Source organism: Schistocerca cancellata, chromosome 5, assembly GCF_023864275.1.
Source record: "Schistocerca cancellata isolate TAMUIC-IGC-003103 chromosome 5, iqSchCanc2.1, whole genome shotgun sequence".
In the NCBI taxonomy this organism is placed as follows: Eukaryota; Metazoa; Arthropoda; class Insecta; order Orthoptera; family Acrididae; genus Schistocerca; species Schistocerca cancellata.
Window position 1 is genome coordinate 234,690,406 of NC_064630.1, and position 15,276 is coordinate 234,705,681.

At 44.3% G+C, this 15,276-nt stretch overlaps 1 pseudogene; it reads left to right on the top strand.

The window, feature by feature from the left end:
• The first annotated feature begins 445 nt into the window (after positions 1 to 445).
• Positions 446 to 563, top strand: LOC126189101 (5S ribosomal RNA; annotated as a pseudogene).
• The last annotated feature ends 14,713 nt before the right edge of the window (positions 564 to 15,276 follow it).

A 15,276-nucleotide genomic window follows, 5' to 3' on the forward strand; every position in this document is an offset into this window, starting at 1 on the left:
TGGTTCTGAGCACTATGGGACTTAACAGCTATGGTCATCAGTCCCCTAGAACTTAGAACTACTTAAACCTAACTAATCTAAGGACAGCACACAACACCCAGTCATCACGAGGCAGAGAAAATCACTGACCCCGCCGGGAATCGAACCCGGGAACCCGGGCGTGGGAAGCGAGAACGCTACCGCACGACCACGAGCTGCGGACTATTCGAACAGAAGATAACATCATAAATGTTCAAGGCACAATGATTACGAGCCCAGGAAGTTCACGTACGAGATTTACGTTGTCTTAAGAAACCTCCACCTCGATTTGGGAATGTAGCCGTACCACATTCAAATGATACAGGTCCTATCTGACCTTGATAAAATCGTTCAGGTACAGACTCCAGACGTCTTTGTAGAAATTACTTACATAGACCCTAATTTTCCGTTCCTTATGTCGGATGAATCCAACGGCCTTGACGCAGTGGTAACACCGGTTCCCGTCTGATCACCGAAGTTAAGCGCTGTCGGGCTAGGCTAGCACTTGGATGGGTGACCTACCGGTCTGCCGAGCGCTGTTGGCAAGCGGGGTGCACTCAGCCGTTGTGAGGCAAACTAAGGAGCTACTTTATTGAAAATTAGCACCTTCGGTCTCGTAAACTGCCATACGGCCGAGAGAGCGGTGTGGTGACCACATGCCCCTCCACATCCGCATCCAGTGACGCCTGTGGGTGAGGATGACATGGCGGCCGGTCAGTACCGTTGGGCCTTCCAAGGCCTGTTCGGACGGGGTTTATGTCGGATGAAGCCACATTTAACGTAAGTGGCAACGTGAATAAGCACACCTGCGTAAACACCTCGATCACCCGATTTCACTCTATGTAATATCTGGATAGAGGGTTCAAATGTGTGTGAAATTTTATGGGACTTAACTGCTAAGGTCATCAGTCCCTAACCTTATATACCACTTAAACTAAATTATCCTAAGGACAAACACACACACCCATGCCCGAGGGTGGACTCGAACCTCCGCCAGGACCAGCCTCACAGTCCATGACTGCAGCGCCATAGACCGCTCGACTAATCCCACGCTGGATACAGGGTATGGTGAAAGAACCAGAGTATGCTGTAAGACCTATTGACATTAATAACACAAGTTGTCCGCTCTGTACTTCCAAAAATGTGTGAACAAGCTATGTCTCATATGGTGATAAGACTTTGCACAAGTAGTAAGAACCAAAGAGTACAGATAGAAGAAGTGCACAAGCTTCACTTGGTATTGTGTACATAAGATAAAACAAAACTAAAATTATAAATATTAAACAATGAAACAAAAAAGTCAGTTAACGTATAAGTTGTAACATCTTTTTGGACAACCTTGTACATAACGCCTCTCTTATAGAGTCTGACACTACATACTGAGAAGCACGTCCGTAACGTTCTCAGCCTTGCTAAATGAACGCCATTAACCTTTGGATTAGCTGTACTTCCTCTGTTAAACTTGTATGGTAAGGAATCAGATTAAGCTGCTTCTTTGGTCTATAGGTTACATAAACTTAAGATTCTTCCAGAGGCTGTGAGCTATGAATTTCACTTTCGTAAAACCAATTTTTCGCTTACTTTCAACTGCAGTGCGCTCTGGACGCACACTCTGCCGGAGTAACTGCCAGTTTTCCCAATGCTATGCATTTCTGCGAGAACCAGCTCCGACTTTACAAAGTATATTGTGTGGAATGGCTGTTCGAGCCTTAAATTCGTACACTGAACTGTTCAATAGTCAGAAGCATTCACGAAATACACTGAAAGGTTAAACGTTATTGGTAGGAACTGTGGCATAAGTCGGTTCATGCTTATGAATCCAATGCGGTGTGTTCGTCTCCACCCTGGTAGAAATGAGCTCCCGACGGCTTACATTTCAATCGATGGCGTGTGAATCGTTTATGTCCTCTGCTTCGCAGCCTTTAAGTATCTGTTAAAAGGCGTATTTCTGTACACCATGAGCTGCAAGTAAAAATATTTCAGAGGTAGATCGGTATTCGGATATGTAGCTTATCAACAGTGGCGTAATTATACGTATTATGCACTTCTGTATCACGTGACCTGTGTGTCTTATGATTGTAAAATTGATGCGCAGTTGGGTTGTACACAGGTTGTTCTTTGTAAAGGGTACAGCCGTAAAATGCTAACCGCCATAAGTCTTCGCCGTATTGGACGCTACAGTCACGGGATGGTACTTGATATTGACTTACACAACACAAGTTACAGTCACACCAGTCATGTTCTACGTCAACGAGCAATAACCATTCACAGTTGGCAGGCTGAAGCACTGGGAATCGAGGGCATATAAAGAGTGTCAGGGGGGATGCTGAATACGGAGAAATCTTTGTAGTGGGAAACGAAACGATTTACCTGACGTCCAATAGGGCGTGATCGTTGGCTTTCGGGCCAAGGGTGGAAGCATTTCCGAAACGGCTAATTCTGTAAACTGTTCGAGCGCCGACATAGATAAAGTATAACGTGCATAGCATGTCTGTGCTACCCAAACCGGCGCCGATGCAACTGTGGTGCACCACGGCCCAGAGACGACGGGTGTGAACGACTGCTGCGGAGGCGTCTGCGGGCGAATATACTTCCATGTGTTGAACAACTGACCGCCCAGATGAACCAAGAGGCCGCCAACAATGTCTTCTCAATGTCCCTTCAGCGAATGCCGCTGGATATTGACCTCTGCAACAGGTTCCTGGCTCATGCACCACGCTAAATGCCGTTCATCGGTGACGTAGGCTGGAATTTGCCGCCGGTACTGCAACTGGACGTCACCTGACAGGCGACTTGTGGCCTTTTCGGACGAATCATGTTGTATGCACCATTGGACAGACGATAAACACCCACCAACAAACGTTGGAAGGGTAGAGGCTGGAGAAGATAGCGTTATGGTCCGGGGAATGTTTTCGTAATATTCCCTAGGTGATCTCGTCATTCTGGAAGGCATAATGAACCACAACAAGAACGCATCTTCCTTCTGGACCATGTCCATCCCTGAATACCGTTCCTAAGCATCTACCAGCAGGTCAGTGCAACGTGCCAGACAGATCGCAGTGTACGTGGGTGGCTCGAAGAGCAGCAGGATGAGTTTGTTTGAGGCTTTCCCGGCGCTGCATCTGCTTGATAGGTTCCCGGGATTTACGCCGGATCATATTGTAGAAACCGCACAATATTTCAGCGAGACAACTGCCCGCCATCTTCAGGTGCTACTGTCGCGTCGCTGAGAAGCGCGCCAATTTATATGCTGGCTTTCTAGAACAGCGCAGGCGCCAGCGGGGCATAACGTCATCGAAGACCAATCGTAGACAGCGTCGAATACCAGAGTCCTCTGCTGAAGAAACGGGTCGCGGTCTGCGGAAGCGCGCCGCGGCGCGGGAAAATGCGGCCGGGAGCGACGGACCCCGTTCGCGCGCGCGATTTAAGCATCTGCGCTAAGGCTTCCCATCTGCGTTGACTCGGCGCGGTTGCTGATCTGTGGCTGACGATTCCTTAGTGCCGCCAAGGCTGGTTCCCAGGCTTTGCTCAGGTGAAACCCCGTGTCTCTGTTTAATAGGTCACTGCTTATACGTATTTCGACCGCCTCTTTGATGATGGAGTCCCAGTATGTGGAAGCATGCGAGATGATCTTAGTTTCTTCATAATTCATGCCGTGTCCCGTGTCAAGGCAATGTTCAGCAACCGCAGATTTCTCTGGCTGACCCAACCTCGTGTGACGTTTATGTTCGTCGCATCTGTCTTTGACCGTACGACACGTCTGGCCAATATAAGATTTCCCACACTGGCACGGGATTTTGTATATTCCTGGTCTCCTCAGGCCGAGGTTGTCTTTAACAGAGCCCAGCATCGATTTCACTTTTGCTGGAGGCCGGAAAACACATTTAATCCGCTGTTTCTTTTAAGGTGGGCAGAATCTTCCGCAGACCGCGACCCGTTTCTTCAGCAGAGGACTCTGGTATTCGACGCTGTCTACGATTGGTCTTCGATGACGTTATGCCCCGCTGGCGCCTGCGCTGTTCTAGAAAGCCAGCATATAAATTGGCGCGCTTCTCAGCGACGCGACAGTAGCACCTGAAGATGGCGGGCAGTTGTCTCGCTGAAATATTGTGCGGTTTCTACAATATGATCCGGCGTAAATCCCGGGAACCTATCAAGCAGGATGAGTTTACCCGGTCGAGTTTTCGTGGGAACATCTCGATGAAGCTGCTCGCGCCGTGGAGCCTCAGCCATGAAACCTAGCGCAAATGTCACCGTCACTGGAGTCGGCACGGCTCCATATCCCTGTCAGTACCGTCAAAAACCTCAATTACGCTCTTCCTGCACGTCTTGAGCTGTCCGCGCTGCAGAAGGTGCTGATTCAGGCATTTGACAGGTGGTCACATTGATGTGACAGCGCAGTGCATATGCCATTAATAAAGGGATGTATGCCGAAATATCGATGTAACAATTAAATATTTTTATGTGTAGCTCATGGTGTACAGTAAGATGTCTTTTATTAAGTCGGTAGCAATGTGACTTCCAGAACAACGACGGCAGCCACGTGATGTTCATTAGCCAAACTTTTTTTCCTTTTTTTTAAAGTTTCAACATTTTGTGGAAACAGGACTAGCAACCTTTTTTTAACATTTCATCTGTCAAAACTTCAGCACATATGCCTGGCAACTAGTTTCGAAACAAGTGGTTCATACTCAAGCCTGACCTACTGACGCTACAGTGAATGTGCCTGATCTTAATAACAAAGATAAAAATCTCAATACATCAACATGTGCCTACTTAGCAAGTCAGAATCAAACCAAATGTGTCGAAACTAGTCGCCAAACGTATGTACTGCAATTGTGACCAATTTGTCAATAAAAGTTTCATACAATGTGGAACATTTGTGGTCGTCATGTGTGACAGTTAACGCTTGTGGAAAGACTGCCTCTGTTACGTATATGGATGATCGATGCTAGGCTCTGTGTTTTGTGTGATCACCAATATAATATGGCATAAGCGTGTTTCAACGATTAATATCCTGTGTTCTAAGTCTGTGACCGCACGACATCCGCCGTAGTGGCTAAACATTTGTCTGTAACACGCTGCTCATTTATCGTGTCTATAATCGTGTCGAACGCCACACCTTGCTACAGCATTCGAGCGTCATACAATGCACTCCGGCATGGGGAACAAACCTTTTTCCTCGTATCAACAAGACTGCTTTTCGGCAGACAGGTTGTGTCGGTCATTTGAGGGTCTTGTATCCTACAGAGATCCGGATTCTCCGCCAAGGAGCAGTATCGATATGGGGTCTTGGATACTGCGATCAGCAATTAGTATCAGATCCTCGCAGCTTGTTAGACGCCGCGAGCAGTGGGTACGCCGGCCGTGGTAGCCGAGCGGTTCTAGGCGCTACAGACTGGAACCGCGCGACCGCTACGGTCGCAGGTTCGAATCCTGCCTCGGGCATGGATGTGTGTGATGTCCTTAGGTTAGTTAGGTTTAAGTAGTTCTAAGTTCTAGGGGTCTGATGACCTCAGAATTAAAGTCCCATAGTGCTCAGAGCCATTTGAGCCATTTTGAGGGTACAATGAATATCCCTTCCGGCGGAGTTTTACGCTTAAACTGGGTGCACGGGCACGTACTGGCACTTACCTGCTATTCCTTGAAGCCATTAGGCCACAACACTAGATACAGCACTTCACTATTGTAAACGTAGGATTCCGCGGCCGTTGTCACTGTCAATAAAATTCTTCTGAGTCTGTGCCCGCGTTGTCAACTATAAAATTCCGACGTTCAGTTAGCAATACAGCCTGAAGAAGGCATTTTGCAATAGTCGCTGAGACGTCGGAATTTTATAGTTGACAACGCGGTCACAAACCTAGAAAAATTTTTTTGACACTTCACTATTGTTTGCTGTACAGCTATCTCTCTTTCGGTATTCACTCTGGACTGATGTTGTACACCTTAGTAACCCTTGCTGTGCTTTTGGACTCTTTTTTAGTAAGCCGTTAATTATTTAGACGCTTTTTCCGTCAACTTAGTCGTTGCTGACCACGGGAAAGTACCGTTTCTTCCACCGGTCACTAGGTCACTACCTGCTGGGTGATACTGAACAATTGCTCCCACCTCTGACAAGGATAGTTAACTGGTGATGGTCGCATCCGTGTTTGACGACATCGCGGTGGACGCACATTGGAAGCGTGTATTCGTCATCGCCATACTGGCGTATCACCCAGCGTGATGGTATGGGGTGCCATTGGTTACACGTCTCGGTCACCTCTTGTTCGCACTGGCGGCACTTTGAACAGTGGACGTTACATTTCAGATGTGTTACGACCCGTGGTTCTATCCTTCATTCGTTCCCTGTGAAACCCTACATTTCAGCAGGATAATGCACGACCGCATGTTTCAGGTCCTGTACGTGCCTTTCTGGACACAGAGAATGTTCGACTGCTTCCCTGGCCAGCACATGCTCGAGATCTCTCCCCAATTGAAAACGTCTGGTCAATGGTGGCCGAGTACTACTCTTGATGAAATGTGGTATCGTGGTGAAGCTGCATGGGCAGCTGTACCTGTACACGCCATCCAAGCTCTGTTTGACTCAATGCCCAGGCATATCAAGGCCGTTATTCCGGCCAGAGGTGGTTGTTCAGGATACTGATTTCGTACGATCCATGAACCCAAATTGCGTGAAAATGTAATCACATGTCAGTTCTAGTATAATATGTTTGTCGAATGAATACCCGTTTATCATCTGCATTTCTTCTTGGTGTAGCAATTTTAATGGCCAGTAGTGTAGTTGACGCTGTGGCGAGTCCCAAGAGAAGTACAGGCCGTGGCGCGTCGTCACAGCGCATGACACTGCACGAGTGTCAGCAGCCATCCCAGTGGAGAGCGAGTTTAATAATTCCTGACTGCATGTTAAAATGCATGGAAGTTCTCGATAGCACACGACAAAAGTGAGAACTTTAGTGGGCACTTTTTTAATTAAATTCAGATTTCCCGTAGGCCCTGCACTGAGCCGAGCGGTCGCGAATTGTGGCAGACAAGCCGGCTAGTGTGATGTCACAACTCTGTTGCACGGCTCCTACATCTCGTTGTCCCAGCGCTGTGGGAAGTGACGTCAAATCGACGTTTATTTGAAACGCTAAGTAGGCCATCCTAATCATATGTCCGCCGATTCGTATTAACTCTTTATTTCTGATACTTAATTTTTAAAAAAGATAAAAAGCTACAACTACATTAAAACCATTAACCACTGTCCCAGCTACTAAACTACTACAAACGCTAGTGAATCTGTTTTCTGTTCGCTCATTTATTCTGGAGCATTTAACTTGTGTATGGTCGTCTCCGCTACTGGATCCGCCCTCATACTACACCGGGCAGCATCCACAGTCTGCTGAATTCCTTGGGCGTCGCGCGGCACCTCAGCAGCGTTTCCACTATAGCAAATAATTACACCCATCACTTTTACTTCTGAAAGTCAACTCTTTCGTGATCACTCGCACCAGCGCAATGTAGATTCTTGGGACAGTATTTCATTCGGTGGTCGCCGACCTCAGTTATCTTCTTCTCCTTCTGCAGAGTATGTTGTCCAGCTCGGATGGCAGCATGACGATTTACAGTTGAACGTCTTCCTTGGCCTTCCTGGATACTGTGGATACAGTATCGCCCAAGATGCGGCAAGTTGACTTGCTCCTTAGAGCTGCTTTGGACTCCAGTCTTCTTAATACGTAACGTCCATTACACGCTGCATTTTCATAGAGCCCACTATCCCAGAATGTGTATTTTGGTGTGCCCACAGCGCCGCTGCCGCAGGCGCTGCTATCTTTCATCTGTCTCCTGATTTTGTATAGATACATGGCATAAGGGCCAGTTACAGACAGGTAAAGTACCTCATTTTCAATCTCTCTCTGATGTCGGGGAGATATTTGTAAATTCTCCTGCCACTGCCTGAGGTGTCCCATTCATTTTTCCACAGTTCTAATATGTGATCTTTTATTGTCTTTTGGAATTGGACTCAGTTCCAAGCAACCTTCGTGGTTCCATTTCATTACCGTTCTTTAACGAGTAAAAGGTTCCCCTTTTCCTAATTTCCAACATTTTTCTAGAATTACTAACAAAGCATCTTATGGGGTAGTGCAGTAGGCGCCCGTTAATCTTAGTAGCACGTTTCATTGAAGTCTTCTTACTATTGAGCCTGGCTGTACTAGCAGCAATCTAAGGGCCTAAACACTAGCACCATATCTCATGACTGATGCTAATATAGATTGGTGGTATGTTCTGATTGTCTTCTAGTGAAGCCGAAATTGCCTGTTTGCAGGTGCTATAATTTTATTAAACACGTTTGTACCTTTTCTGCTTGCTTCCTCCACATGATGTGAAAAGTTACGATATTCGTCCAGAAATACCCCTAGATATCTCCTAATCGTTACATCATTTCATTTTATTTTAGGGTTTCCTATTACGGTCCCCTCCAGCAGGAGGTATGTTGTTTTGTGAGGTGCTAGTGATAATTTGACACTTAGAAACCAGCCCTCAAATGCGTCGAGGGCGCATTACATATACATCTACATCTACTTGAATATTCTGCAAATCACATTGAAGTGCCTGGCAGAGGGTTCATCGAAACACTTCCATAATTCTCAGTTATTCCAACCTCGTATAGCGTCCGGAAAGTACGAACACCTATATCTTTCCGTACGAGCTCTGATTTCCCTTATTTTACCATGGCGATCGTTCTCCCTATGTGGGTCGGCGTCAACTAAATATTTTCGCATTCGGAGGAATAAGTTGGTGATGGGAATTTCGTGAGAAGATTCCTCTACAATGAAAAATGGCTTTGCCTTAATGATGTCTATCCCAAATCCTGTGTCATATCAGTGACACTCTCCCCGCTATTTCGTGAAAATACAAAACGTGCTGCCCTTCTTTGAACTTTTTCGACGTACTCCGTCAATCCGGTCTGGTAAAGATCCCACAATGTGCAGCAGTATTCTAAAGGAGACGAACAAGCGTAGTGTGGGCAAACTCTTTAGTGGATCTGTTACATTTTCTAAGTGTCCTGCCAATAAAACGCAGTCTTTGGCTAGCCTTCCCCACAACATTTTCTATGTGTTTCTTCCAATTTAAGTTTTTTGTAATTGTAATTCTTAGGTATTTTGTTGAATTTACGGCCTGTAGATTTGACTGATTTATCGTGTAACTGAAGTTTAACGGATTCCTTTTAGCACTCATATGGATGACCTCACACTTTTCGTTATTTTGGGTCAACTGCCAATTTTCGCACCATACAGATATCTTTCCTAACTCGTTTTTCAATTTATTTTTATCTTCTGATGACCTTACTACTTGATAAACGATATCGACATCCGCAAACAAACTTAGGCGACTGCTCAGATTGTCTCCCAAATCATTTATATAGATAAGGAACAGCAAAGGGCCTATAAATTTACCTTGGGGAACGCCTGAAATCACTTCCATTTTACTCAATGACTTTCCATCAGTTACTACGAAATGTGATCTCTGTGACAGAGAATCACGAATCCAGTCACGTATGTGAGACGATATTCCATAAGCACGCAATTTCACTACAAACCGCTTGTGTAGCACAGCGTTAAAAGCCTTCCGGAAGCCCAGAAATACGGAATCGATCTTAAATCCCTTGTCGATAGCACTCAACACTTAGTGCGAGTAAAGAGCTAGTTGTGTTTCACAAGAACGACTTTTTCTAAATCCGTGTTGCCTGCGTGTCTGTAGGCCATTTTCTTCGAGGTAATTCATAATTTTCGAACACAATATATGTCGCAAAATCCTATTGCATATCGACATAACGTTATGGGCCTATAATTTAGTGGATTATTCCCACTACCTCTCTTCTATATCGGTGTGACCTGTGCAACTTTCCAGTGTTTGGGCACGGATCTTTCGTTTAGCGAACGGTTGTATATGATACTGAAGAATGGAGCTACTACAACAGCATAGTCTGAAAGGAACCTTTGTCTTCGAAAGTTTTTCAGGAGTCATCACTTTCAAAGAACAGCACATCATCTGCAAATGTCACTAGTAATCATATTGATCATGTCATGTGTTAATGGTGGCCACATCGACAAAGAAGATTCGCCTCCACCTGTGTGCTATTTATACATATAATTCATTTTCACCTTTTCTAAAAGATTCTACGACCAAAAATCACTCCTTGAGCGAAGCTAAAATACCATATTTTATCGTTTTCATATTTACATTTCATTATAACTAAAACACACAGTTTCAGTGACATACCGGCTTAAACATCTCTCCACAGCGCGTCATTTTTTAGTACGGTTTATTGTGCTGAATTGTCGGGAAATGTACGTGAAGAAATGTGTGGAATTAGTGAACTGAACACAGAACTCAAGTTGAGGTTAGCAATGAACATGCGTAGGATGACACTTTTTGCTGGCTTCTAATTGCAACTGAGGAGGACATTTAAAAACAGAACACTAAAACCTGTGTAACCTGAAGAGGGACTAGCAAAAGCACGCTGGCTATCAGCAACCGGAGACATTTACATTAGCGATTGTTTTGCATTTCAGCAGCTGCTATTGAAACGTCCCCTTGGAAAATTATGAATTATTGTGCTGGTAAACTTCTACGTTATTTGATACAGAGACAGCTGAGTAAAACTGAACGTACTCAGACAGTTCTCTCTTTACTTATACTTATCGTCACTAAACTGATACACAATATTTTTTTAGCGCAAAGCAATCTGACTTTCGATAATCCCTACAAATTAATGGACCTGACTAAGAATAACCTATACCTGTCATGAATCACTTACCTCACAAAATTGTTCGTTACTCGAACTACTGCAATACAGCGAGCGCCAATACTGCCAGATAAATAAAAGATTCTAACTACTGAAGGCACTAACTACCGAAAGGCATAGTTAGCAAATGAAAAATTTCGATAGAGAACAAACAACGTATCTACCTTAATAATGTTCGTAAGTCATTATATAATTATCTATCAATTGATGACATCCATCTTTACAATTTTCCTTTTTCTGGCGGACACACGTCTAGATCGTCCGCTTATATTAATCTCTCAAAACTCTGGCATCTCTCTCTCCACATCCACCACTGTTGGTGGCTCACCTCCAACTGCGCAACGCTCCGCGTTGTTCGTATCCAACTGCCCTAAACTACACAAGCGAATATTCCAACAATGAGTCCAACCAGCCACATACTGCACGCAGCACAGACAGTGATTTTCACATAGAGCACTACGTGGCGTTGTTGTTGTTGTTGTTGTTGTTGTTGTTGTCTTCAGTCCTGAGACTGGTTTAATGCAGCTCTCCATGCTACTCTATCCTGTGCAAGCTTCTTCATCTCCCAGTACTTACTGCAATCTGCTTACTGTATTCATCTCTTGGTCTCCCTCTACGATTTTTACCCTCCACGCTGCCCTCCAATGCTAAATTTGTGATCCCTTGATGCCTCAGAACACGTCCGACCAACCGGTAACTTCTTCTTGTCAAGTTGTGCCACAAACTCCTCTTCCCCACAATTCTATTCAATACCTCCTCATTAGTTATGTGATCTACCCATCTAATCTTCAGCATTCTTCTGTAGCACCACATTTCGAAAGCTTCTATTCTCTTCTTGTCCAAACTATTTATCGTCCATGTTTCACTTCCATACATGGCTACACCCCATACAAATACTTTCAGAAATGACTTCCTGACACTTAAATCTATACTCGATGTTAACAAATTTCTCTTCTTCAGAAACGCTTTCCTTGCCATTGCCAGTCTACATTTTATATCCTCTCTACTTCGACCATCATCAGTTATTTTGCTCCCCAAATAACAGAACTCCTTTACTACTTTAAGTGTCTCATTTCCTAATCTAATTCCCTCAGCATCACCCGACTTAATTCGACTACATTCCATTATCATTGTTTTGCTTTTGTTGATGTTCATCTTATATCCTCCTTTCAAGACACTGTCCATTCCGTTCAACAGCTCTTCCAAGTCCTTTGCTGTCTCTGACAGAATTACAATGTCATCGGCGAACCTCAATGTTTTTATTTCTTCTCCATGGACTTTAATACCTACTCCGAATTTTTCCTTTGTTTCCTTTACTGCTTGCTCAATATACAGATTGAATAACATCGGGGACAGGCTACAACCCTGTCTCACTCCCTTCCCAACCGCTGCTTCCCTTTCATGCCGCGCAACTCGTATAACTGCCATCTGGTCTCTGTACAAATTGTAAATAATAGCCTTTCGCTCCCTGTATTTTACCCCTGCCACCTTTAGAATTTGAAAGAGAGTATTCCAGTCAACAATGTCAAAAGCTTTCTCTAAGTCTACAAATGCTAGAAATGTAGGTTTGCGTTTCCTTAATCTATTTTCTAAGATAAGTCGTCGGGTCAGTATTGCCTCACGTGTTCCAACATTTCTGCGGAATCCAAACTGATCTTCTCCGAGGTCGGCTTCTACCAGTTTTTCCATTCGTCTGTAAAGAATTCGCGTTAGTATTTTGCAGCTGTGACTTATTAAACTGATAGTACGGTAATTTTCACATCTGTCAACACCTGCTTTCTTTGGGATTGGAATTATTATATTCTTCTTGAAGTCTGAGGGTATTTCGCCTGTCCCATACATCTTGCTCACCAGATGGTAGAGTTTTGTCAGGACTGGCTCTCCCAAGGCTGTTAGCAGTTCTAATGGAATGTTGTCTACTCCCGGGGCCTTGTTTCGACTCAGGTCTTTCAGTGCTCTGTCAAACTCTTCACGCAGTATCGTATCTCCCATTTCATCTTCATCTACATCCTCTTCCATTTCCATAATATTGTCCTCAAGTACATCGCCCTTGTATAGACACTCTATATACTCCTTCCATCTTTCTGCTCTCCCTTCTTTGCTTAGACTTGGGTTTCCACCTGAGCTCTTGATATTCATACAAGTGGTTCTCTTTTCTCCAAAGGTCTCTTTAATTTTCCTGTAGGCAGTATCTATCTTACCCCTAGTGAGATAAGCCTCTACATCCTTACATTTGTCCTCTAGCCATCCCTGCTTAGCCATTTTGCACTTCCTGTCGATCTCATTTTTGAGACGTTTGTATTCCTTTTTGCCTGCTTCATTTACTGCGTTTTTATATTTTCTTCTTTCATCAATTAAATTCAATATTTCTTCTGTTACCCAAGGATTTCTACTAGCCCTCGTCTTTTTACCTACTTGATCCTCTGCTGCCTTGACCACTTCATCCCTCAGAGCTACCCATTCTACTTCTACTGTATTTCTTTCCCCATTCCTGTCAATTGTTCCCTTATGCTCTCCCTGAAACTCTGTAAAACCTCTGGTTTAGTCAGTTTATCCAGGTCCCATCTCCTTAAATTCCCACCTTTTTGCAGTTTCTTCAGTTTTAATCTACAGTTCATAACCAATAGATTGTGGTCAGAGTCCACATCTTCCCCTGGAAATGTCTTACAATTTAAAACCTGGTTCCTAAATCTCTGTCTTACCATTATATAATGTATCTGATACCTTTTAGTATCTCCAGGTTTCTTCCATGTATACAACCTTCTTTCGTGATTCTTAAACCAAGTGTTAGCTATGATTAAGTTATACTCTGTGCAAAATTCTACCAGACGGCTTCCTCTTTCATTTCTCTCCCCCAATCCATATTCACTCACTATGTTTCCTTCTCTCCCTTTTCCTACTCTCGAATTCCAGTCACCCATGACTATTAAATTTTCGTCTCCCTTCACTACCTGAATAATTATACATTTCATTAATTTCTTCATCATCTGAGTTGGCATATAAACTTGTACTACTGTAGTAGGCATGGGCTTCGTGTCTATCTTGGCCACAATAATGCGTTCACTATGCTGTTGATAGTAGCTTACCCGCACTCCTATTTTTTTATTCATTATTGAATCTACTCCTGCATTACCCCTATTTTACTTTGTATTTATAACCCTGTATTCACCTGACCAAAAGTCTTGTTCCTCCTACCACCGAACTTCGCTAATTCCCACTATATCTAACTTCAACCGATCCATTTCCCTTTTTAAATTTTCTAACCTACCTGCCCGATTAAGGGATCTGGCATTCCACCCTCCGATCCGTAGAACACCAGTTTTGTTTCTCCTGATAACGACGTCCACCTGAGTAGTCCCCGCCCGGAGATCCGAATGGGGGACTATTTTACCTCCAGAATATTTTACCCAAGAGGACGCCATCATCATTTAACCATACAGTAAAGCTGTAAAGCTGCATGCTCTCAGGAAAAATTACGGCTGTAGTTTCCCCTTGCTTTCAGCCGTTCGCAGTACCAGCACAGCAAGGCTGTTTTGGTTAGTGTTGCAAGGCCAGATCAGTCAATCATCCAGACTGTTGCCCCTGCAACTACTGAAAAGGCTGCTGCCCCTCTTCAGGAACCACACGTTAGTCTGGCCTCTCAACAGATACCCCTCCGTTGTGGTTGCACCTACGGTACGGCCATCTGTATCGCTGAGGCACGCAAGCCTCCCCACCAACGGCAAGGTCCATGGATCATGGGGGTGTTACCAACATAAAAACCTAAACATCCTACTTACACTATATATGATGTAATTTCTTGTGTCTACAGTGATACATGCTAAATAATTCAAAGATTTTATTAAAATATCTTACACAGAGTGTTTGTAAATTCACGTTACGGATTTCTGGGGCTTTTAGAGGGACACGAGTACATAATATTTTGAATAGGAACCCATGCACGGAAACGTCATCCAGTGACGTTACAGAGCCTCCAAGTTACAGGAGCTGGCGGCTGTAAATGTGATTCCGTGATGGTGTTACAAATGTTTAGAGATGACTGAGACGGATAAATGTATCAGTTTGAGGTAAGGGTCCCTGCACCGGAAACGAACGAGTCGAAAGTTATATGGGAAAACCATTCTGATCCCTCCGACAGTGGAATGTACCGGTACTGCTGTTGCTGCGATTGTAGGATGGGCAACTTTCAGACACTGCAGTATGGACCTAAACAAGAAAAACTGTCTAGCAAGCATGGGCTGTAAAATGCATTCCTTAGGAACCATGAGCACTTTCTCACTAGAGGAGATGTTTCACACTAGCGAAGAGGAACAAGTGCTCATAGCTACTTAGGTACATGTACCCACGGTCAGAGATCTCAGAATGATTTTTGCTTGTACATCCCGACTCGTTCGTTTCCAAACCGGGGATCCATAATTCTGATACATCTACCAGTCTTCATCATCCTAGAAAACTTGTAACATCATCAG